Source organism: Globicephala melas, chromosome 12 (genome assembly GCF_963455315.2).
Source record: "Globicephala melas chromosome 12, mGloMel1.2, whole genome shotgun sequence".
NCBI lineage: Eukaryota > Metazoa > Chordata > Mammalia > Artiodactyla > Delphinidae > Globicephala > Globicephala melas.
In genome coordinates this window covers 86,779,042-86,805,039 of record NC_083325.1, presented here as the reverse complement: position 1 = coordinate 86,805,039, position 25,998 = coordinate 86,779,042, and the positions used below count along the sequence as shown (strand labels likewise).

The following is a 25,998-nucleotide window of genomic DNA, read 5'->3' as shown; positions in this document are numbered from 1 at the left end:
GAATTATTCTTCCTATAATCTTGCTTATTTCAAATGTAATGTTAAGAAACTCAACACTAAATAATGAGCTGCATGTTTAAAACCTGAAAACAAACAAGAATGTAGATTTATATGCACATTATATTTGGATGGTCTAATTTCAGCAAAATCAAGGAATATTGTTTAGTTGGTGTACACAAGGTGTTCAAAAACAAAACAAATCCCTTTTAATGAGTGTTCCACATGCTATGTAATTCACACATAATTAATCTGTTAGAACCTAAAGTCGTTTAAAGAAATATTTTGAGGATTTAAAGGATATATTTAGCTAACAATCCTATTGTAATTTAAAACTTAGGATGTTGTATAATCAAAGTACTCTATGTTAGAACAGATTAGAGGCTAAACATTTTAAAAAGATAAAAGTCACCACCCCATTTTTTCTATTATGTTTTTATGTGATTAACAAACTAGAATTTCATTTCACTCCATGAAGATCATTTGATTTAGGAAATTTATCTTTAATGATGTTTAAAATAACATTTTTATTTTTCTTAAAGAGATATTTTAATCCAATAATATCTACTGATTTGATGATATGTTAAATACTCCACAATTGTATTTTGCTCTATTATGATAATAATAAAAATAGGGAAGAAAATCAAGAATGGCATTGCAGTGTTTGAAAGAATGGTCATATGCGCTAGAATAAGACAACATGCTTTTGGTGAGAAACATAATCCTATCTATAGTTGCCTAAAAATAAAAATATCAAACATAGGAAATATGCCATAAATACCACCTTGAACAAATATCAGTAAATTTAAGGTGAATATAGTAAACGTTTTCAATAAATATTATAAAGAAAGTTTGAGATTATAAGGTCTTTCAGTAAATAGATCAACTTCAGGAAGCTGTATGGGATTAATGGGCTATTTTACTTATAAAGCAAAAAATAGACAAAAATTGTTGAAAATAGAGCCAGAAGGGTTAATAAAATAACAATGTTTCCTAAAGTGTGTGCCAATTTTCTTCCATGAAGATTTTATGGTATAGCCATTGCATGTGAGACATTTGTGTATACTGACTCTGTACAATTGGAAAAGTAAAACGTGAATAGAAAATTCACATTATTTTTTTAAACAGTCAGCACACTTGGGAAAAAAAAATACTAAAAGTGATCTCAAAATGTCCCCTATTCTTAATGAACAGATACTAAGATCACAGACTTTCCTTCTTGACTCACATTATTTGCTCTAAAAAAAAACATGTGTGACATATAAGGTCTGCAGTGCCCACTTTAAAATATTGTTATTATCTTTTCACAAAAATACATTGAGTTTATTGAACACAATATATGTGAAATACTATTTTAAGCATTTCAAATGTATCATTTCATTTATTCCTCTCACTCTGAGTTAGGTATCATTATATCCATTTATCGACAAGGAGACACTGACTGCCTTGAATATATTTAAAAAGTTGTCCCAGGGAATTCCCTGGTGGTTCAGAGGTTAGGACTCTGCACTTCCACTGCCAAGGGCCTGGGTTTGATCCCTGGTCAGTGAACTAAGATCCCACAAGCCATGCAGTGAAACAAAAAAGAATTTAAAAATTAAAAAAAATTGTCCCAGTTCACAGAATGAGTAAGTCAGGGTGAAAGTCAAGTGTTAAATGTTTTGACTTCAGAATCCATGTTCTTTAGCATTATTGCTATCATCTTCCTTTCCTAAATGACTTCATTAACCTAACAATTTTACCTGAGAAAAAACTTTATAATGTACTTAAAAATTTTTGTTTTTAATTTTAATTTTGGTAAAATCCACATATATGTAATTTACCATCTTAACCATTTTTAAGCGCACAGTGCAGTAGTGTTAAGTTCATTCACATTGTGGTGCATCCAATCTCCAAAACTCTTTTCGTCTTGCAAAGTTAAACTCTGTTTCATCTACATTTCATCTTGCAAAACTGAAACTCCATTAAACAACAATCCCTGTGCCCCACTCCCCCAGCCCCTAGCAACTGCAATTCTATTTTCTGTCTCTATGAATTTGACTACTCTAAGTTCTGCCTATGAGTGGAATCATGCTGTATTTGTCTTTTTGTGACTGGTTTATTTCATTTAGTATGATAGATTCAAGATCCATCCATGTCATCACATGTGTCAGAATTTCCTTTTTACTGCTGAATAATATTCTGTTACACATATACATTGTATAGCACGTTTTGTTAACCCATTTGTCCACTGATGGACACTTAGGTTGCTTCCACATCTGGGCTGTTGTGAATGATGCAGTTATGAACATGGATGTACAATTATCTCTTTTATTTGAATCTCATTTTCAAGTCTTTCTATATACCCAGAAGTGAAATTGCTGTGTCATATGGTAGTTCTATTTTTAATTTTTTGGAAACCTTCATTCTGTTTTCCATAGAGGCTGCACCACTTTGCATTCCCATCAGCATGTATAAGTGTAGCAATTTCTCTACAACCTCACCAATAATTTTTTTTCTTTTTGTTGTTATTGCAGTCATTCTAATAGGTGAGAAGTGGTATCTCATTGTGCTTTTGATTTGCATTTCCCTAATGATTAGTGATACTGAGCAACTTTTCATATGTTTATTGGCATTTGTAAATCTTCTTTGGAGGAATGCCTATGCTTTTAACGTAGATGATGGTTACAAAAATGATTTGTTTTTAAATTTTGCTGAAATGGTACAAGCACATAACTCAAGGTATGAGACTCCAGAGAAATAGTTTGATATTCACAAACAAACAAACAGAATGCAAATATTTACCAAAGATGCAACAAACTTTATAAACTATAAATATATACATATATTACACCAAAATATAAATTTATTAATAGTTTTTTGAGAGCTTTCAGTTTTCACTCTATATATGCTTCTTTATTATGTTTTTACAGTAACCACACCCTAATTTTGTCATCAAAATTATCAAAAGTAAAAGGAAAAAATAAAGGAAAAGAAGAAATAAGTAAGAATAAAAATAAATACACATTTCAGGATTTTATACATGAGTTATTGAGTACAAATTTTCTATTGGTATTATAGTTTCTGCTTCCACAGATTTAAATTATCTAATTCAAATGGCCTTGGATCTAACAAATTGAAGGTGATTTTTCATAATGTCATCAAGTATTGCAGAAATACCTTTTGGTGAAGAAATATCATAGCAAAAGGCTTATGCTCTTATGATAAGGAACTAAGACAGCAGAAAAGATTTACAAACCTTGACAGAAATTGTCAGAGCATCTATGCAAACAGTAGCCTATTTTACCTCCTAGAAGGAGGAATAAAGAGAGAAGTAACTTAAATAGGCTGAAACTACCGTAGCAATGCTTGGAGCTTGATACGTAAATGGCAAGATTCTGTGGTTGGGCCATTTAGGGGAAATTGTAGTGTTTTGTGTGTCCCCATGTACATATACCTTCTGCAAGTATACCATATACCTTGAAGTGAGGAAACATCTTCAAATAGGATATTAACTTCCATAAAATCCATTTGATGGAGAGAACTTTAAAGATCCACATAAATCTCAGAGCCTGTGATTTAATGAAAGAGATACTAATAACTACCACTTGTATTGTTTTACAGTATGCTTACATACAGTGTATGTGTGTGTATACACACACACACACACACACACACACACACACACACGTAACATATTTTCCAAATATGACCAAACAAATCCACAGTCAACGCTACAAGCTCTTCTTACCTTGTGACATTAACACTCCTCCATCAAGAAGTAGGGTCAATATTTTCTACCTTTGAATCTAGGTAGAGCTTTGTTGTTACCTTGACCAATAAAATATGGCAGAAGTGATGGTACATGATGCCCAAGAGAAAGTCATAAAACTTATACAGATTCTTCCTGTCCCTTTCTCTCCTGGCTCTTGTACTATGAGAACTCTATGTCAAAATGTAGAAAGTTTAGTTATTCTATATACCCTCCATGCTAGAAAGATCACTTGAGGAATGGTACCGCATGAGATGGGAAGAAATACCAAGGATCTCTACCTGTTCCAACACTGTGAGTCTCCTGGGCCAAGTCACCAGCTACATTAATGAAGAAGTCTTCAGGTTGACCCCAGCCCCAGCTTCCTCTGGTTGCAGCATCATGAGGTATCACCCCTGCATCCAAGATTTACAGGGATTTGAACATTAACTGATATTTGTTGTCTTAGGTCACTAAGTGTTGGGATGATTTATTACACAAAAATAAATAACCAGAACACAGATTTTTAAGAATATTTTTGTATGTGCTTCCAATTTCCCTTTGTGTGTATTTTTTTAATTGAAGTATAGTTGATTTACAATGTTTCAGGCATATCTCAAAGTGAGTCAGTCATATATATATATATATATATATATATATATATATTCAGTCATATATCTATTCTTTTTCAGATTCTCTTCCATTATGGATTATTAGAATATATTGAATATAGTTCCATGTGCTATGTAGTAGGTCCTTGTTGTTTATCTATTTAGAACAGATATTCATACCAGATATGGAATACTGCCATAACAAAAATCTAAGGGTATGGCTATTTCTTCAGGACCAAATGGCAGGCAGAAGTGGGAAGTGTCTTGTAGACACTGTTAGGGCAAGATTGGTATCCCTTCAGGATGCTCTTGGTGATGGTTTAAAAGATAGTGAAAGAAGATTTACTGAAGACTGGAGGAGAGGGGATCATGCTATGCAGCAGTGGAAAATTTAGCAGCAGTACAACCTGCGTTTATATGGGAAACAAAAAATATACATAGTATATGTATTTACATATCAGTGCATATGTATATCTTTCCTAAATGTAACCTCATGTAATTCTAATGATAACTATGTACAATGAATTTTACTGAATCTTACTGATATCTAATAACAATTATGGGAAATAAATACAGTTGCATAAATGAGTTCATGCCACTGAGCAGGAGTAAGAAACTAGACACACAGTCAGTATAGTTGAGCAAGGCACTGAACACAGATATATCTGACTTTGATGCCCATGTCTTGAACATTGTAGTAGAAATTCTACATGAATTCAAAGTATATCTAGAAGCTAAAATATTGGAAAAATAAAATGTGAACTAAATACTAAGGATTAAAAGAATGCTTCATAAGTGGAGTACACATACAAGTTTCTTAAAGATCTGTTGGAGACATTGGTCATGACTGTGTTCATCAAACATGTAAATTCTACAGGATGTCCAAAGAGATTTCTCCCACAGCTTACCAGGCCCAGAATCCAAAGCAAGTGGTAGCATGCTAGTAACATCTGGAAAACAGCTCAATGCTCTGGGTTGCTACATGCCCTAAGGCAGAAAGGAAATGGTGAAAATGAAATTGCTCAGAACCATATGCATTAATAAAATGCATTAGTAACATCAGGTATTTCTGTAAGACGTGGCTGTGACTTCCAAAAGGACTCATTTCTAAAAAAATTTGTTAAATCTCATTTCTCTTTATGTTTTCTCAAAAATTTTTACCCCGAGACCTATTCACATAGAGAAATGAAATAACAGCCATATTTTTCCTTGTTTTATTCCTTTTATTTCTCCAAGTCTCTACAACCTTGCTATATTAGTAAACCCTCATTTCAGAAAATGTGGTCAAATGTCAGAGTACACTACTACTGTACTCTCCCAGTTAGACTACATTAAATCAGGAAATGGCAGTAAGTTTGGGGAATAAAGTGGGATGATTACAAGTAGTCACAAAAGAAATGATGTATATTCATCGTTTTTTCAGGAATAATGTCATGGAACTCTGCTTCCCACTGTTAGAGAAATGAAATAAAACTCAATCACTAACTTTTACCAAGTGAGAACAAGGTTTTTTGAGCTCTGAATCTCATTCTTTACTCTCACCTAAGCCAGTATGTTTTCTTTTTCTTACCTTTCAATTTCTCCTCTTCACAAATCAGAAATGTCAAAATACTGTTATAGTTTATTATCACTGAATCTGAGAAAAGCAACTGTTTAGCAAATGCTGAAAATAACTCTCAAATATCTCTTGGTTTGACAAAACCCTTGAAGCATTTTGCAAAACCTTTGCTTTCTCAGAAAAAAAAATCTGTATTTTAAGGAAAAATTAATGTTTCTGATTGATTTATATTTACGAGATTAAATAATATTTTGTAGGGCCACTTGATCTAGTGAGACCTTTATTTATTTTATATGAAGACTATTTTTTTTGTCTTTAAACACTGTTTACTGCCTTGAAGGAAAAGGGAACAACACTATGCATTTTAGCAGATACACCAACCCTGAAAAATATGAATTAGTTATAAGCTGGGAAGACTCTGCTATAAACCTTATAGACATAACTAGCAAGAGGAGGCGAGATGTACAGTGTAATAACTTAGAAAAATTAAAACAAAATAATACCATAGTTTCCACTATTTAAAAGTTTGTTAGCAGAAAGCTGTTTTCTCTACTCACAACCTTTATTTAGCCTTAGCTGCAACTGGAAATAATTTGAAAGGCTGCCTTTGAATTTTCTTATGTAGCATGGAGCATTCTAAGTGTCTACACCTCTCAGTGTGTACAGTTCTCACCACCAGCGTGAGAGAATATACTTATTATGCCAAACAGGGACGCTTATACAAATATTCTCTCATGCCTTGTCCCCAGCCAATCATTCATTGTTTGAAACTTGAACACAATTTTCCAGTACTATTTCCCAGGATGAGCAGAAAATGTTCTGTCTCAGGGAGACGTGTAAGTGGAGGTCTCCAAATCTCAACAGAGCACTTCCAGCCAGGCAGGCAAGAGATTGTGTTCTATGGCATCGCAGGCAATTCTAACCCACCTGGGAGCCCAGCAGACTTCAAATCCGTGAGTGGATTCTGATACCGACCCTGACTCCGACCAGCTGTGATTTCATTTTAATAAAATTAAATGAAATGCACACATTACCTGTTCTAAAATCCAAAGCTTACCATCCAAAATAACAGTGAAGAAAAATAAATAAAAAGAGTGTCAGGTGGAGCCTGTAAATCTAAAGGCAGGAAGTGGAGGCTGACAGTCACATCTGTGCAGGTGAGTGACTCTGGGATGGCATGACGTACGTGCCCAGAATGAGGGAACACACCAGTGTAATGCTCCTGGCCTGTCCAATACTTGCCTTTATGACTAGTTAGGAACTAATGTAACACGTTTAGTTACTAGTAAGTTTAGTTACTAGTAAGTTGTAACACGTTTAGTTCCTAGTAAGTTGTAACATGCTTAGTTACTAGTAAGTTTTTGCCAGACCCCAGCGTTTCTGACGCCAAAGACAGTGTTTTATCCACTACTTCATTCCAACTCTTGATTAGGAATGCCCTGAGGTTGAAATATTTTAAGCTCGGTGAACTTAAAACTAATGCTTGAACAAAGCTTTCTAGACTCTGTGAGGATGTTTTGCCTACATAAGCAGCGGGACTAAGGCTCATTTCAAAAACAATTGCTTAAACAATATCTTTTAAGGGAGCTCCTCTGTCACCAGGAGTTTAAAATTTCATGCAAATCCTCTCTATAGCTTAAACCAATGGTGCTGAATTAAGAAAGCATTGTTTTCCTATCAGTATTATTTTATTTAATTGCTATGACTCTTTCTGTACGAGCTCAGCTGACCAATCTGGATTTCACAACTTTCTCGTATAATATTTAACATGTAATACTAAATATATAATATTTAATTCTGAAAGGACTATATTTAGAACCTCAAAGGTAGAAGAATTGCAGAGACTTCTTATGCTTTAGGGAGAAAAGGGAAGGTGGACTAAGATTAGACAGGAACTTTCAATTCCCACCCAAAAAAAGGAAACAAAATACACACCATACGCGTTTTATGTTTTACTTTTTTTTTTTTTTCGGTACGTGGGCCTCTCACTGTTACGGCCTCTCCCGTTGCGGAGCACAGGCTCCGGACGCGCAGGCTCAGCGGCCATGGCTCACGGGCCCAGCCGCTCCACGGGATGTGGGATCTTCCCGGACCGGGTCACGAACCCGTGTCTGCTGCATCGGCAGGCGGACTCTCAACCACTGCACCACCAGGGAAGCCCTTTTACTTCATTTTATAACTTATTTTACTTATTTTATTTTATATTTACAAATTTATTATATTATAATTGCCAAAATAAAACATAAACACAAAACATTAAATAAAGAGAATATCAATATTTACATGACTTCCAGCAATATCTCTAATTCATCAACAATATTTCACTCTGTAGTTTGTTTATGAACAAATATGTTTATAAATTGAAGGACAGCATAGCATCCTTGATTAGATCATAGGCCCTGGGTCAGTCCATTTGGATTTGAATCCAAGATCCACCATTTACTGCCTATATAACCTTAGACAATAATCTGATTTCTCTAAGCTTTGTTTCACCATCTGTCAAATGTGGATTATTGTGAGGATTTAACATAAATAATCCACGTAAAGGACAGCTAATAACCAGATACAAGGTAAGTGATCTTATAGTGGATAATGTTACCATTAATTGTAGTATTACCGTAGAATGTGTTTTGTCTTGGAAATCTGGATGGCACACTGGATAGAGGAAACAAATGACGTGATGCAGGATGCATATTATCTTCAACCAAACAAATCTCTGAGACCATTCTGCATGTGAGAATGAGATGGTCCAGAAGCCTTTCCTCACTAGGAGTTGATGGAAAGCATATCAATTTCAATCCTACCATGATAACACTTTTGTAACTAGAAGAGATTCGCAATTTACATTGGGATATACCATATGAATGTAATATAAGTTCTATGAGAGACGTGAGTGTCAGTTGGGTTGACTAAATACTTTTATAGACACTCAACAAATATTTTGAATTAATTACTGACCCTACACTTGAATTGAAAACACGCTCAGTGCAAAGATGTTAGGTTTGATCAGGATTTATTTGGCTATGACACCAATCTAGTAACAATTATTAGTGTTTATATTCTGTCTTAGTTTGTGTAGATACAAACTAAATATAGTGATTAAAATGGCTGAAGGTTAAAAGATTGAAAGTTGTGTTTCCTCAAAATCCTAAACCAGATCACGATATGACCCTGCAGCTCCACTGCTAGACCAAGAGAAACGTAAACACATGTCCCCAAAAAACTGTACGCAATTGGTCATAGTATCTAGTAACAACCCACATACCTGTCAACTGATGAATTAATAAACAAAATATAGTGTGTATGTGTATATACATACATATATATATAGTGTGTATATATATGTGTGTGTATATATATATATACACACACTGAAATAATACCTGGCAATATAAAAGGATGAATAATTGACACATTCTACAACATGGATGACCTTGAAAACATGATACTAAGTGAAAGAAGCCAGTCATAAAGAAACACATATTACATTACTCTCTTTATATGAAATATACAGAATAGGGAAATTTCTAGAGACAAATAATGGTTACCTACGGTTTTGATGGAGGGAACAGGAAGTGACCACTATAAGTTTTAAGCTTGATAAAATTGTTCTAAAATTAGATTACTGTGATTAGATTTAGGTTTAAAATTTACTAAAGTATATAAAATATACTTTATAAAAATTAACTTTATAGATTTCCTAATCCATTGAACTGAATACTTTAAATGGGTGCATTTTATAGTAATAAATTGTATCTTGATTAAATTATTTTTGAAAAGGAAAGGTAAAAGCATGTAAAAGTGTACCTTCAAACTTTGTGAAGCAGAGATGGACAGAGTAAAAGAAATTGGAAAATCCATCATGCCAGAGGTTCTTATAAATCTCTCAGTAATTGAGCGAATGGAATAATGCACAAAACAGGAAGATATAGCAGATTTGAAACAATTTGAGTCACTGTCTCATTATAACAAGTGTACACATTAACAAACCAAATTGTTGGAGAGGATGCTTTCTTCAGAGAACACAAGAAACATTTACAGAAATGGACTGATTATTAAGGCATAAAGCAACTTTAAAAAGTCACTATCATTCAAAATATACTTCAAACAAATAACTACTTTAAAAATAAATAATATAAAGATTTGTTAGTGTACATAAGGCTCCATGGAGGGCTCTTTAGACTCAAATTTCTGTCCCCTCCACCATAGATTCTGATTCAGTCAGTATAAGTTAGTCCCAGTGCATTTCCAGAAAGTCCCCACGTGATGCTATGTTGCTGGTCAAGGGAACATGTTTTAAGAATCAAAGCTTTAAACTATACACCCAGAAACTTAACAGCACACTTATAAATAACATGTATTATATGTGAAATAATAATTAAAATGATAAAATACTTAAAATTAAATAATAATAAAGGTGATACCTACCAAAATCAGCTGGGTGGAGGTAGCAGATAAAGAGGGTCTTATGAGGATATTTAAAGGACCCGTGCTTATGCTGGGGGATAAGAGAGGCTGCAAACTAATAGGACAAGTGTTCAGTACAGGAAGTAAGTAAAATAGCAACAGAGTAAACTCAGAGATGTAGGAGACAGGATGCAGTAAGTATGAAAGCAGAGATTCATAAAATAGAAAACAAAGATGCAATTCAGAGGATTCACAATACTGCATTCGTTGTTTTGAAAGTGTAATAAAATTGATAATCCTCTAGCAATGCCAGTCAAAAAAAGAGAAAATGTGCAAATAACTAATATTACAAATGAAAATGAGGAATTATCATTATATGTAATAAAGACTAAAAAGATAATGTATCCTAAACTGCATGCATTTATTTTCTTAAAAAATCATCAAGTATTTGCTCAGGTTCCTAATTCAGACAGGAAATAAAATGAAATCTTTATTTGAACAGAAAAAATCATATTTAGTTCTATATGTTGATTTATCGTGGCATGCACTTCTAAGCAGAGAATTTTTTCTGAATTGTTGAAATGCATTCTATATCCTACATATGAATTTCTTTGCTTTTCAGTATTATATGAGAAGAGTTAAAGTATTATTATAGAAGATTGGATGTATACAGACGTAAAGAGAATGTCTCATCATTTCTAAAATGAGGTATAATAGTAGTCAGCCCTTATCCAAATTGTTACTTTAAAAGCCTATCTAAAAGTTTCTCCCAAGGAGCTCAAACATTTTCATGATCATAATTTATCTCTGAGCATCATATATTAAAACAAGATTCTTGGCACCCAGTGCAACTAGGCTTAATTTTAAAATACCTCATTAATTTGCAGTAATGAGATATAATGAATATTTATGGAATGATAAATATACAGATAATAATACAGATAATAGTTTTATCTGTAACTATTAATTTTCCATGATGTGTCACTGATAAACCAATCTCTAAGCTGAAACCAAGAAATGACAAAATGAAAAACATATAAAGTGATGCTTTATAACTACCTCTTGAGATTGCAACACAGTGTAAAAGATAATATGTTTTCTGCAAATGAAAGTTTACTGTATAGTTCACTGATACCCACAGGGAACTAAGTAATTTTCTCTGCACTCACAGTTTATTACTTTTAAATATCATTGCTCCCTCCTTCCTCTCCCACTTCATCCAAAGGTGGAAAAACAATGTCTTTCTTCAGCAGAACCCATTGTCTTCACTTTTAGACATTGGATTAAAGATCATTTGGATTGCAGATCAAAGAAAAAGGCATGTCTGAAAATCTTCAGCATGTTCTATTGAAGGGTCTGAGAAGGGTTTTCAGTCTAGTTTACCATCAGTTACTCAATGGTCTGAGAGCATTCTGCTGTGGTCATTGCACCATCTCAGTAGCTGTAGCACCCATGCATGATCACTGGGCAGCTTTCACTGTGCACTTTCTTCATGGTACCTTCATTTGCCTCAAAACACTCCCACCAGTTTACTACAGAAAAGCAAATTTAAACATGCTGGACATCTGAACATTTTCCTGGTTGATAAGCCACGAAGATAATTCCTTCTTACATGCCCAGGTCTTAAACCTATTAGCGGTTTAAAACTGACTAACATTTCAGCCCTATTCAACTTAATTGTACCCTCAAGTGCAGTTTTATGTTCTAACCAGTCATTGGGGTCAGGGTCAGAACACTCAAAAATTTGTAGTAAGATGCTGTAAAATTGTGATCTTCAAGACATACATTTTTTGTTATAATGGGAACATTTTCACGTAAGTCAAAAAGATCTGAACTACCAGTTGTAAAGTGGAGATACTTTTTCATTGATTTTTAACTTTGCAAAGTAAGGAATCTATATGTTCATTTATTTTTATTTCTGATCAGGAAAATTTAAAACAATCGGGAGGGACTTAGTGTCAATTTTGAAATATTGTAGTAGAGTTAAAGCTTCATAAAGTTATTTTTTGCAGTATGACTAAGTAATTAAACTTCCCTTATATTTTATAATAAAGAGATTAAGATATTGATTTAATTTAGACACTGACATAAATTGTCAAAGCTGGAATTTTAAAGTTAGTTTAATACCAAGTAAAAAGAATTTTGGCAGAGACCACAAAAAACAATGAAGGAGATGGAATGAAGGAGAAGGTATCAATCCAGAAGAAGGCAAGATACAAAACAGGAAGAAAATTAGAACAAAAAGAAAATTAATTAAATTAAATAGGATTAACTTATTCAGTAATTATAATCTATGCACATGAACTAAATCTTCCTGTTTAAAAAAAAATTTGGTAGGCATAGCTAAACATATGAAGAAGAAGAAGAGGAAGAAGAAGAAGAAGAAGAAGAAGAAGAAGAAGAAGAAGAAGTAGAAGAAGAAGAAGAAGAAGAAGAAGAAGAAGGAGGAGGAGGAGGAGGAGGAGGAGGAGGAGGAGGAGGAGGGGGAGGAGGAGGAGGAGGAGGAGGAGGAGGAGGAGGAGGTGGAGGGGGAGGAGGAGGAGGAGGAGGAGGAGGAGGAGGAGGTGGAGGGGGAAAGAGGAAGAAGAAGGGATGAATTAAAGGTATACAGGGCAAATGCAAATAATAACAAAACAAACAAACTGAAATATCTATTTAGTAACTAGCACTTTGGACGTTGCAGTAGATAAACCACGTGTAGATAAACAGGAAAATTTCCTCAGGATAAATGCTTCAGTAACACAGGAAGATATAAAAATAATAACCTTGTAAGCACTCATAAAATATATCTTTTTATCACAAGATAGAAAATATAAGAAAAGAGAGCATTTATAACTGCAAAAAAGGTTAAAAAATAAGAATAAAATTAAATATGCAAAACTATCGTGATGGAAATATAAAAGTATCTGAAAAAAACACAAGAATACGTTAGAATAAATGGCAAACTATAACATATAAGAATGTAGGTTGAAATTATAAGGAAGTGAGATTTCCAGTGTCAAAGAGAAAAGCAGATGTAGACATAACATCAGAGAAGTTAAGAAAATATCCTGCAATGTTGAATTGGAGTTTAAATATGACTATAAGCTCAGATTCTTTCATAAAAAGTAACTTTCTAGCTCTCTCTACCAGAAGACCCTCAAAGAAATAAACCTTAGAAGCAGTGGGAAGCAATGGAATCTAAACTATTGTTTCTAAATAACATTTTCCAACAAAGGAAGTAAGAAACACTTGGAGAAATTCTGGGACAAGAAAGGGCAAAGTTAGCCTGAAATGACTTGTGCGAGAAAACAACAAGGTCCCCAAGACCAAGGAGGGTACATGTAGAAGACAGAGAAGTTAGGTTGAAATTGCTCTTATTGGCCAAATAGTTACAGCATGAAAAATGAATGCTCACTGTAGTTTATTGTACCATATTGAATCAATAAAAACCCATGTCTCCATAGTGATGTGAGCTTGGTGTGGGGTGGAGGGAGCACATCATTTGGCATCATTATTGGTGACAAATAAAAGTTTTTCCTGCTTTTTTAGGCAGACCCACAGTAGTTCTTTCTCAGTGTATGAGAATTCTCTCTTTTTACAAAGAACAATTCAATAAATGTGGAAGGAAATAGAAAACACCACGTTTCCACCCCAAAGAAAGTAATTGACTCAGTCAAGCATCATCAATCATTAATGGATACTAAAGTCATACATTGAAATTATGTTGGGGAGGATATTTCCAAAGTGCCAAAGGTCAGTTCCAGTAATCACGGGTTAATTGGAAAGGAAGGACAAAAAAAAAAAAAAAGCAAGAACCAATGGAGCAATGCAACCTTGACCAGTATCAAACTTACCTTAGTAAACAGTGAGACATCCGAAAACATGTGCTTTGAAATGTGGTACAATTTCACATGCACATCATTGTCTACTTAGAGCATTAGTCTCCTAGGGCTGCCTTGACAAACTGCCATAAACAGCTTTGCTTAAATGCCTGGAATCAAGGTGCCAGCAAGGGCAGGCTCCTTCTGACACCTAAGACCACCCTTTCTTCTCTCTTCTGGGGGCTACTGGCAGTTCTTAGCATCCCCTGGTTTGAAGCTGCCTCCCTGCAGTCTCTGATTTAGCATCACATGACTTCTCCTGTGTGTCTTTGTCTTCACATGGCCATCCTTTCATAAGGGCACCAGCCATGTGGAATGTGGGCTCACCCTACTTCCGTATGACCTGATCTTAACGAATTGCATATGCGAGGACCCTTTTTCCAAGTAATGGTACATTCTGAAGTACTGGGGCTTAGAACTTTAACATACCTTTTGTGAGGGGACACTCTTCAACCCATACCACTTATGAAGTATTCTTGCCCAACCTACTAACTTGATACTAACCAAATAACCTAACTTCCAGTTTATAGGAAATAGAGGGGTTAGAAGAATATCCACAAAAACACTCAAACTCAGGGTTAGATATTCTGTAAGACAGTGGGTCTAGGCTCTTCAAACTACAATAAAATGCAAAAATAATTATAATTATAAATAAAAATGGGAGGTGTTCTAAGTTTAGTCTCTAAAGAGAAATAACAACCAAATGCAACGAATGAAATTTAGACTCTTGTTTATAAATATAAAAGCAGGCATAACATATATTTTTGTGTAATTGGAAACATTTGAATATAGCCTGGATATTGTACATTGTAAAATAATTATTCTTAGTATTCTATGGTTTAAGAATAATAATGGGATAACTGTAGGTAGCTATTTTATTTTTAGGCATTGGCTGTCATGACATATATAATTTGATTTCAAATGTTTCAGCAAGAAAAATAAAAGATATATATATATATATATATAGATCAATAGGCAGAACAAACATGGCCAAATATTTTGAGTCTAAGTCATAGGCCTCTTTGTTTGCTTGTTCATTGAACTCTTTCCTCAACTTTTCTCTCTGTTTTTAAATTTCAAAATAAAAAGTTGGAGAAAAAAATAATCATGATTTTAATGCGTGTGAAATGGATTTACGCTACATGTAAGGTAACTATGACTGTAACCCTAACAAAAATGTGAGGGAAACACTTCTCTAGCATTAGGGTTCCTGAGTGTCATTCGTGAAGAAGAGACAGTCCACACGCCCCTGGAGCATGCCCCCCCTGCCCCATCCTGCATGGCCCGTTGCCCTTGTGACTCCCAAGAATATTTAACCTCAGGTTCAGAAATTACAGTCATAAATGTAAGAAGACAGTTTTGGAGTTTGTTTGCTTGTTTAAGGATTATGAAATAATTTAAGACAAAAATCCTTATATATGTGTTTTTATTTTAAAAGTTAAGGAAAGTAGGCCTATTGTAGTTTAACCTCCTGCTGTTTGAAAGATCTCTGACTCCTTTAATTCATTATCTTCTTTAATTATAACAACTTAGAGTGAGGTTGATATGCTTTTTCATGCAAGAGAAACTTGAAACAGAGAATTTAAGTGATATGCCAATGTTCACCACCTAGGAAATGATAGACATGTTCACGATTTTTGAAATCCTGAACCCTCTGGTTCCAAAGCCTCTGACATTTCTAGGGTCTGTGCTAGGCAGCAACTGTCCTGCCATCTTTCTCTCCACTGTCACCACCTGCTACTTCCCTCTGTCTTTCTTCCCTTCATGTATTTCTGAGCATCTTTTTGTATTTACATTTTTCTGTGTTAAAATAATGAAACAAAAATCAGTCCTACTATCTTGTTAGCATGATTCGTGTAATTATATAGATTGATTATTTTAATTCCCCATCTTTCTTTGTAAATTTTATGTACAGATTTGATTTTTTTTATAGTTTTAACTAGATTTTCATGATACTTTGTGCATTTGTTTTTGACTGAATTTTGGTGATGTTAGTGTCATTGCCTAGAACCCTGATTTTTTAATATAACCAGGGTTTCACTATATGTCCTTTTCAACTGAAGTATGACATTTCATTAATACATTTCAGTATAGTCATTCATTTCTAACTGTACATAAGATGAGGACAGATCCCATACATGGACATGTCTTAAATAAATGGGTTGCTGTGTTTTAGAATTATAAAGATTTCTCATTATTGGAAAGTGTAATGGGGACCTTCTGCAGACTGTTTAAAACCAAAACCACCAAGACACAGTTTTTATAGTGTCTGTATATTTGTGATGTAATGGTCTTGTAAAGGTTTTTACTGAAAAATACCATTAGCCAGTCTTTCTTACTGACAATAAATTATTAATTAAAAAAATATTTCCCCTCAATCTTTCTCTCTTAACCCAAGATGGGGTCATCTGAATACACTACTATTTCTTGATACCTCAGCAGACATACCTGTCACTTCACCTAAGCATTGCAAGACACACAGACATAGCTACATATATATGAAATGTTATTTGCATCACCAATAAGTAAATGTATAATTATTTGCATAGAACCTGTTTTAAGGGAATGAATAACGCTAAAAACATGGGCATAGAGTTGCATTCAATGACTTTTACAGCTCAATTATTTGGCCTATGCAAACATCCTCCAAGCCAGGACTTTGAATTCACACAAATGTGGTCAAAGGCATGTGTAATTAGTCTTGCATAGGAAGGCAAAGTTGTTAAGAAGGAAGGAGAGGTAGATCTCTAAACACTCTCAAGATTGATAAAATCATGTATTGTTAGTGACAACCCTAGACTGAAAGAGGACATGTGACAGATTTCACAACTTCTAGCTCTGAGAAGAAGAAGCCCTGGCCCTGTGTGTGCAGATTTGCTTCACTTACCCACCATCCACATGACATTCACATTTGTTACGCTAACAGACATTTTGAATATCTTCTCTGTAGATGTCATATCAATAAGTGCTGTGGGGCATAAGGGAAGGATCCCACTCTCAGAGAATGTTAGTCATTTTTTAATTAATACAAACTTATTGAGCTTCTATGGTATTTTGCTAAGAGTGATAGCAAAAATCAGATGTGAATCACAGCATAAATTTTGGCATGTTTCTAATCTCTTCAAGCCTTAGTTTGCCCATTAATCAAGCAGGAATAGAAGCAACACTGATGTCATGCAGTTGTCATGAAGACTATATGTCAGAGTTGTATGCAAAGCCTGTCGAAAATCACCTGGATGATCAGAAGGCTTCACTCGATATCTCAGAAGGTAGTGAAGAAGAATGTGATGATGCCAATGATGAGCAGGAGGAGGCTGGAATGGTAACAACCTATAGACTCTCTGCCATGTTCAGTGTTCCTTTTAGTGAGGTTTGCATAGTCCAGTGACGATGACGATTGTTCCATGAGATACAAGGAAGAAGAGGCTACTGTGGAACCAATTTCAAAACAGTGGCTAAAGCAGATATGGTCAGGAAAGTTTTCCTGGAGGAAGTGACACTGGAGCTAAATTTTCAAGGCTGGGTATAAATTAAGTTAGGTAAATTTATGTCAAGAGAAGATGTTTGGGCTAAAGTTGTGTGTCCTCCCAAAACCATATGCTGAAGCCTTAACCCTCAATGTTATGGTATTTAGAGGTGGAGCCTTTGGGAGGGCTTTGATGGGACCCTCATGATGGGATTAGTGCCCTTATAAGTAGAGGCGCAAAAGAGCTTGTTTCCTCTCTCTCCCCCTGCCATGTGAGGGCACAGACAGAAGGTGGCTATCTTTAAACCAGGAAAACAGCATCCCCGGACACTGGATCTGTGGTATCCTGGTCTTGGACTTCACGCTTCCAGAATTCTGAGAAATGAATTTCTGCTGTTTCAGCCACTCAGTGTGTGACACCTCAATTTATCACACTTCTCTGTATAATTTTTTGCAGATGTTTTACAAATTGAAGGATTGTGGTAACACTGAGCTAAATCTATTTCTGCCATTTTTCCAAAAAACGTTTGCTCACTTCATGTCTTTGTGTCATATTTTGGTAATTTTCCCAATATTTCACACCTTTTCATTACTATTGTTTTATTTGTTATGGTGATCTGTGATTAGCTATCTTTGATGTTACTGTTGTAATTGTTTTGGGACACCCCAAACCTTGCCCGTATAAGATGGTGAATTAATTGATAAATCTGTGTGTTCTGACTGCTCCATCACTAGCCATTCCCCTGTCTCTCTCTCCTCAAGCCTCCTTGCTCTCTGAGACACAAAAGCATTGAATTTAGGCCAGTTAATAACACAAAGTGTTCAAGTGAAAGAAAAAGTCCAACATCTCACACTTTAAATCAAAAGCTAGAAATGGTTAAGCATAGTGAGGAAGGCATGTCAAAAGCCGACGGGTCAAAAGCTGGCCTCTTATACCAAATAGCTGATTTGTGAGTGCAAAGGAAAAGTCCTTGAAGGGCATGAAAAGTGCCATTTCAGTGAACATCGGAAGGGTAAGAAAGCAAAACAAACTTATTGCTGAGATGGAGAAAGTTTGAGTGGTCTGGATGGAAGATCAAACCGCCACAGCATTCACTTAAGCGAATGTCTAATCCAGAGCAAGGCCTAACTCTCTTCAATTCTGTGAAGGCTGAGAGAGGTGAGGAAGCTGCAGAAGAAACTGTTTGAAGCTAGCAGAGGTTGGTTCACAAGGTTTAAGGAAAGAAGTCATCTTTATAATATAAACGTGCAAGGTGAAGCAGTAAGTGCTGATATAGAAGCTGCAGCATGTTATCCAGAAAATCCTGCTAAAATAATCAATTAAGGTGGCTACACTAAATGGCGTATTTTCCATGTAGACAAAACAGCCTTCTATTGGAAGAAGATGCCATCTAGAACTTTCATAATTAGAGAGGAGGAGTGAATGCCTGGCTTCAAAGCTTCAAAGGACAGGCTGATTCTCTTTTTAGGGGTTAATGCAGCTGCTGAATGAATTTAAGTTGAAGCCAATGTTCTTTTACCATTATGAAAATGTTAGGGTCCATAAGAATTATGCTCAATCTACTCTGCTTGTGCTCTCTAAATGGAACAACAAAGCCTGGACGATGGGACACCTGTTTACAAGATGGATTACTGAGTATTTTAAGCCCACTGTTGAAACCTACTGCTCAGAAAAAAAGAAGTTCCTTTCAGAATATTACTGCTCTTTGACAACACACCTGGTCACCCAAGAGCTCTGATGGAGAAGTATAATGATAGTAATGCTGTTTTCATGCCTGCTAATACAACATGCATTCTGCAGCTCATGGATCAAGGAGTAATTTCAACTTTCAAATCTTTTGATTTAAGGAATACATTTCATAAGGCTATAGCTGACACAGACAGTGATTCCTCTGATGGATCTGGGCAAAGTAAACTGAAAACCTTCTGCAAAGTATTCACCATTCTAGATGCCATTAAGGACATTCATGATTTATGGGAAGAGGTCAACATACCAACATTCACAGGAATTTGGAAGAAGTTGATTCCAACCCTCATGGATGAATATGAGGTGTTCAAGACTTCAGTGGAGGAAGTAACTGCAGGAGTGGTGGAAGTAGTAAGAGAACTAGAATTAGCAGTGGAGCCTGAAGATGTGACTGAATTGCTGCAATCTTAGGATAAAACTTGAAAGGATGAGTTGTTCTTATGGATGAGAAAGTATGTCTTTGGGATGAATCTACTCCTGGCGAAAACACTAAGAATATTGTTGAAATGACAACAAAGACTTGAGGATGTTATAAAAACTTGGCTGACAAAGCATCAGCAAGGTTTGAGAGGATTGACTCCAATTTTGAAAGAAATTCTGCTGTGGGTAAAATTCTATCAAACAGCAGTACACTAATGAGAAATCATTCATGAAAGGAAATCAATTAGTGGGGCACACTTCATTGCTGTCTTATTTGAAGAAATTGCCACAATGACATCAATCTTCAACAACCACCACCCTGATCCTTCAGCAGCCATGGACATGGAGGCAAGACCCTCTACTAGCAAAAAGATTATGATTCTCTGAAGGTTCAAATGATAGTTAGCATTTTTTAGCAAGAAAGTATTTTTAAATTAAGGTATGTACCTTTTTTTTGATATGCTACTGACACTTAACAAACTATGGTATAGTATAAACATAACTTTCATATTCACTGACTCAATAAAGTGAGTCAACATTGTATGATTCACTTTATTGCAGTATTTCCTTTATGGTAGTGGTCTAGAACAAAACTTGCAATATCTCTGAGGTGTGCTTAGATTCTGTTGTAGCATCCTGAGCAAACTGAGATAGAAGGTATGCCAGGACAATGGCTCAACTCACTCATGCGTATGACTTGAGGTGAAAAATTTTAAAAAAACACTTTTTGAAAGTGACCTACGAAGCAGCTAAGTGAAAATAAAGTTATACACTTACATAATAGAAACTATGGTTTAGATCTAGAGGATCACCCTCTGCTAAGCTAAACAGCTCAAGCTAGGTTGAAATATGAGATAGTCATGGAAGGACACATGTCAAAATGAAAATTACACAATGTTTTTATTCCTTTAACTTTTATTTATTCCCATAATCTCAGGCAATTTGTGTGAGATGTACTGTTGCCACTGCACTGTAATGTCATTGAGTTTGATGCATCTTTTTACTGTCTCCTATTTGTTTATTATCATGGAAATGTTAGAGATATAGTAGAAGGATACAATGAATATCACCACAAAACACACAACAAAACTGACCATATAGGCAAAAGTAGTCTCATTGTTCTTAGCTCTGACTGTGAGGGCACAGCCTGTTTTGCAGGCAAGGTTACCACGTGGGTGTTGGTTATAGGGAGTGACGAGTTAAGGAATTATAGACCGACAAAGGAACTTCTCATAAAAGCAGCACACTTTGCTTTGGCAGAAAACAGCTAAAGTGAAAGACAAAGGGAATTGTTACAGTTGAGCGATCTGGTCCTATAACAGAAACGTTGGCTTTTCAATTCATTTAGTAATCAAAGAGGTCAGTCACCTCTTTGTTTCCAAGATATGAATGTCTCCTTTGTCTGACAAACTCCTACAAAATCATACTAAAATAAGAAGCCTTTCCAGGCTGGAGAAAGGCTAAAAATGTGAAGTGAGCTGGACATTTTGATAAGTTATAATTTTATGGCAGATGGGGAAGCACATCCCCTCCAGATAACTCTCAGCCATGTGCTGTTCTAGGAATCCTATCAAGAGCTCATGTGAAAATAGCTGCATTTCCCAAAGTAAAAATTAAAGCAACTTCTTTGCAAAAAGAGCAAATGTTGAAATAAGGGGTTTACCCCTAAAGTGCCACACCACAAACAACCTTGGTAGATATTGTATAACAAGATTCTCAGGGATAGTAAACATTTGATTCAGTTGCATTTCCACAGTCATGGTGTCTGCATTCCGATGTCCAGTTTGAAGCCGCAATATTTAACATTGCACATCCGTTTTGCTTGCCTAAAAAAAGAAAATTACAGAAAACTACATGCGTGAGTGAATTTATTCAGTAAGCAGGTGTGTTGAGATTGATCCTATTTCACTTGTGAACCACCTTCTGTGTTTGAGGGATTTGGCTCACATTCCATACATGGTGATTTTATATGCACAGGAATGCTCTTAAGCTCTGTAAGGCTCACCGTGAGCAGATGAAGATGATTTCTATGTTCCTTTGTGATAGTAAGAGGATGGGTCAGCGTACTTCAGAGCTCAGTGAATCCTGCAAATTTAAGAGACAGTAGAAGCCTCCACATATGTAGACTAAACCACATGTGATGGGTAATTTTATGTGTCAGTTTGGGCCACTGCACCCAGATAGTTGTGGCCAAATACTTTTCTAGATGTTCCTGTGAAGGTTTTTTTTTAGACAAAATTAACATTTAAATATGTAGACTTTAAATAAAGCAAATTGCCCTTCCTAAGGTTAGTGGGACTCATCTATTCAGTTGAAGCTCTTAACAGAAGTAAGATTGACCTCCTCCGAAGAGAAGAGAAAATGGAATCCTCTCAGCAGACAGCCTTTGGAATCCTCAAACTACGACATCAACTTTTCCCTGGATCTTTTTTTTTTTTTTCACATCTTTATTGGAGTATAATTGCTTTACAATGGTGTGTTAGTTTCTGCTTTATAACAAAGTGAATCAGCTATACATATACATATATCCCCATATCTCCTCCCTCTTGCATCTCCCTCCCACCCTCCCTATCCCACCCCTCTAGGTGGTCACAAAGCACGGAGCTGATCTCCCTGTGCTATGTGGCTGCTTCCCACTAGATGTCTATTTTAGCCCCCAGGATCACGTGAGCCAATCCCTTAAAGTAAATCTCTCTCTCCCTCCTTCTCACTCTCTCTCCCTCTCCCTCTCCCTCTGTCTCTCTCTGTCTCTCTCTATATATAAGCATAGATAGAAAGACAGATAGATTAGTAGATAGGTAGATATCCTACTGTATCCTATTGGTTCTGTTTCTCTGGAGAAGCCTGACCAATACATCACACACCCTATTTGGTTAAATGAATGGAAATAGAAGCATTTTTGACAAGCATATTTAGACCAAACCCTCTCCTGTTGGATGCCAGTGGCCAGAGCTACTTTCATATTTGTCTTTGACGCACAGGAGAAAATTTCATTGAGCCCGGTCCTGTTAGGGGCCTCCTTCTTTGCAGTGTTCACAGTTCCACTTGCACAGACAACCTCCTCGTCCATGTCCCCTTCTCCACTGTTCTTGGAGAGGCTTGAGCTGTAGAGAAAATAAACAAAGCAAGGTGGACAGCTGCAGCTGGAGGTGCTCAGGCATCATTCTGGGAGCCACTTGAAGTAGGTGCTGCATGTTGTAAACAAACTGCCCTGGCCTGAAGTTACCAAGAATTTCTTTTTAAAGCCAATATTTCTGAATTTACCTCAGAGCCTGGTGGATCAGCCCTGAGGATAATACAAAGAACATTGTTTTCAAAACCCCCAACCTAGCTTCCTATAGTCACATCTACATCTACTGAAAATGTTCCACCCTTGAGTTAAGAGTTCCTGGGCCATAGTTAATTCCACAAATTCCAGCAAAATTCTATAAGCCTGCATTTCTCCAACCTCTTAGCCTGGGAGACTGTCTTACTTATTTCAAGTGAATAAAAAGGGAAATCTGTATTTAAAAGTGCATTTTTTAAAAAAGTTAGAAAGCTCAGTCTTTACATTCCTTACTAACCTTTATTGAAGGGTATGTTGGTGATATGATTAGAATGATGGCTCTAGAGAAGGCTGGACAACGAGAGCTAAGAAGAACAGAAGGTTAAGTATTTGAGCTAGACAACACCATCTCTGCCACTTCAGAAGGTTGACTGAGTTTGCTCATATGGGCCCATCTAGTCAGTAGCATTATTTGGGGGAGAAAGCATGTGCTTGGGGTCCAATAGCCATGGGTTCAATTCCTTTACTGCCACTCACAGCCATATGATTAATTAAGACACGGTATTGAAATTGAGCCAGACACTGTGGGGTTCCTGGGTATAGAAGCCTTTCTGTCCCCCTTTTCTTATTTGTAGGGAACAGATTCCAGCCTTCATGACCTTCCCTGAGTTCCAAAGGGCAGATTCAAACAGTTGCTAATGAGGGAAGGCAGGGGATGGGAGAGGATGCAGAGACAAGGGAGGAGACCACCTGAGAACAGATTAAAGGAGTGCAGGCCCTGCACACACCCTGATCCTTATCAGCAACTCTGCCCTTGAACCACTGCTATAAAACTCCTCACCAAATCCTCCCGGGTTGGGACACACAGTTTTTGAGGCATGAGTCCTCTCTTTCCCCCTTTGCCTGGCAAAGCAATAAAGCTATTCTTTTTTACTTCACCCAAAACTCTGTCTCTGAGATTTGATTCGGCACCAGTGCACAGAGATTGAGTTTTTGGCATCAGTATCTAGAGACTTGAGACATAGATTTTTCTTTTATAAAATGGGGATAATAATTCTTACATTAGAGGGTAGTGTGCTTATGAATTGAATTAGAAAATGTGTGCCTGTGACACTGAACGGTCAAGAAATATTAGAATCTTTCCACTATATTTCCTGGGGGTGTAGGTCTTTAATAATAGACAACTCGATCAATAGTCTAATTTCCTGTTTATCAGGGAAACTTTATTCACACAATGACCTGGAGAAGGATGTAAGGTAGATTTATCACCATAGAGAAGTAGAAGTAGATATTCTACCTGATGAAAGTAAGCTGATTAGTTACAGAGGTAACAGGTCCCCATGATTCTTCCTATATAAGTCTCTATCTTTTACACCATAGGCACTAAAAGCTCTTAGTACATGCAAAGCACAAGGCAGGTACTCCATAAGATTGATTATTAATAACTCATCCTTGCACAGAACTCTCCCATTTAAAATGTGGGGTTCGGGTCCATGACCCTCAGAACAACCCCTGAAACAGGCGTGATTGCTGTGGTGTCTGTTAGTTTCCTACCCAGTAGCCATGACTCCCCTGATCTCATTACTTTCTTTTAGTTTCTGAAGCTGTGTGTTTCCTGGTAGGCTAAGGTAACCAGATCCCCAGGGGTAAATCTTGATTAGTTTAAACCTGTAATGACAAAACCATTCCCTTCCTGTGGTCACTTAAGAATTGAGTACATGATGCAATTCTGGTGTCTTAGTATAGTCTATTCAAGTGGCTACAGCAAAATACCAAAGACTAGGTAACATAAACAACAGAAAGTTATTTATCACAATTCTGGTTGTTGGAAGTCCAAGATCAGGTGACAGCATGGTTGGGTTAGGGCCATCTTCTGGGTCTCAGACTTGGTGAGTCCTTACATGGCTGAAGGTATGAGGGCGCTGTATGGGGTCTCTTTTATAAGAGCACTAATCCCATAAAGAAGGGTTCAACCCTCATGACCTAATCACCTCCCCAAAGCCCCATCCTTTGGCGCTTTCACATTGGGGGTTAGGTTTCAACATATAAATGGGGGGATGCACAAATATTCAGACCAAAGTGTCTGGTCAATAGCAAATTAGATAAAATTGTTGGCAACGAAAGAGGAGATGCTGATTCCTAGAATGTTTTGCTGCCCCTGCAGAAAACACACAAGGGACATCCTCTCTTCTTGTCTTCAGGTATTGCTGGGTGAGAATTAGTTTCCAGGAGGTGCTGCAGCCATCTTGTAGCAGTGAGAGAAAAACTTGAGGATAAAAGGCAAAACATGGAGGATGACAGAGAAAAAAAAGACAGAACTCTGAAAATGCTACTGAGCCACTGAATTCACCAACCCTAGAATCAAGCTATACTGGGGACCCTAGCTGTGTAAGGTCACATTTCCTATAACAAAATTCCCATCTTTTTAAGTTACTTCTAGTTTCTGGTTTGGTCAAGAAAACTGTCTATCACATACACCATTCAGCATTCATTCTGAAAACATGAATTAAACAACAGATGTGTGTCAGATGTGGAGCTAGATGCCAGGAAGTATGAAAATAGCATGTAATACATATCCTGAAAGAATGCCTTGGGTTTTTACGTGTGTTTTACTGTGTGACTGCTGTGTGCCAGGAGCAGTGCCCTAAACTTCTGACCGGCCTCCGTACCTGTAACCATTACCACCCACAATTAGCCCCTCACACTGTTGGTTGAATCATCTTTTCAACAATTTAGGTTCCATCACGTCCACCTGATGTAAAAATTTGCTCCCCAAATTTATCCAGCATCAGAATCACATGGAGGACTTGTTAAAAGACACATTAGTGACCCCACCTCCCAAATTCCTGATTCAGCAGGTCTGAGGGGGAGCCTGAGAATTTTCATTTCTAATAAGTTCCCAGGTCATCCTGATGCTGCTGGTCTAGGGACATT

General features: G+C 36.3%; 1 long non-coding RNA gene across 1 annotated transcript; it reads right to left on the bottom strand.

The window, feature by feature from the left end:
• Positions 1–2,895: 2,895 nt before the first annotated feature.
• Positions 2,896–10,437, bottom strand: LOC132598260 (uncharacterized). The gene is made up of 4 exons (XR_009566289.1): positions 10,325–10,437; positions 5,247–5,325; positions 4,030–4,143; positions 2,896–3,548 (listed from the first exon to the last, which is right to left on the bottom strand). It is a non-coding gene; the product is annotated as an uncharacterized lncRNA (long non-coding RNA).
• Between the last annotated feature and the right edge of the window lie 15,561 nt (positions 10,438–25,998).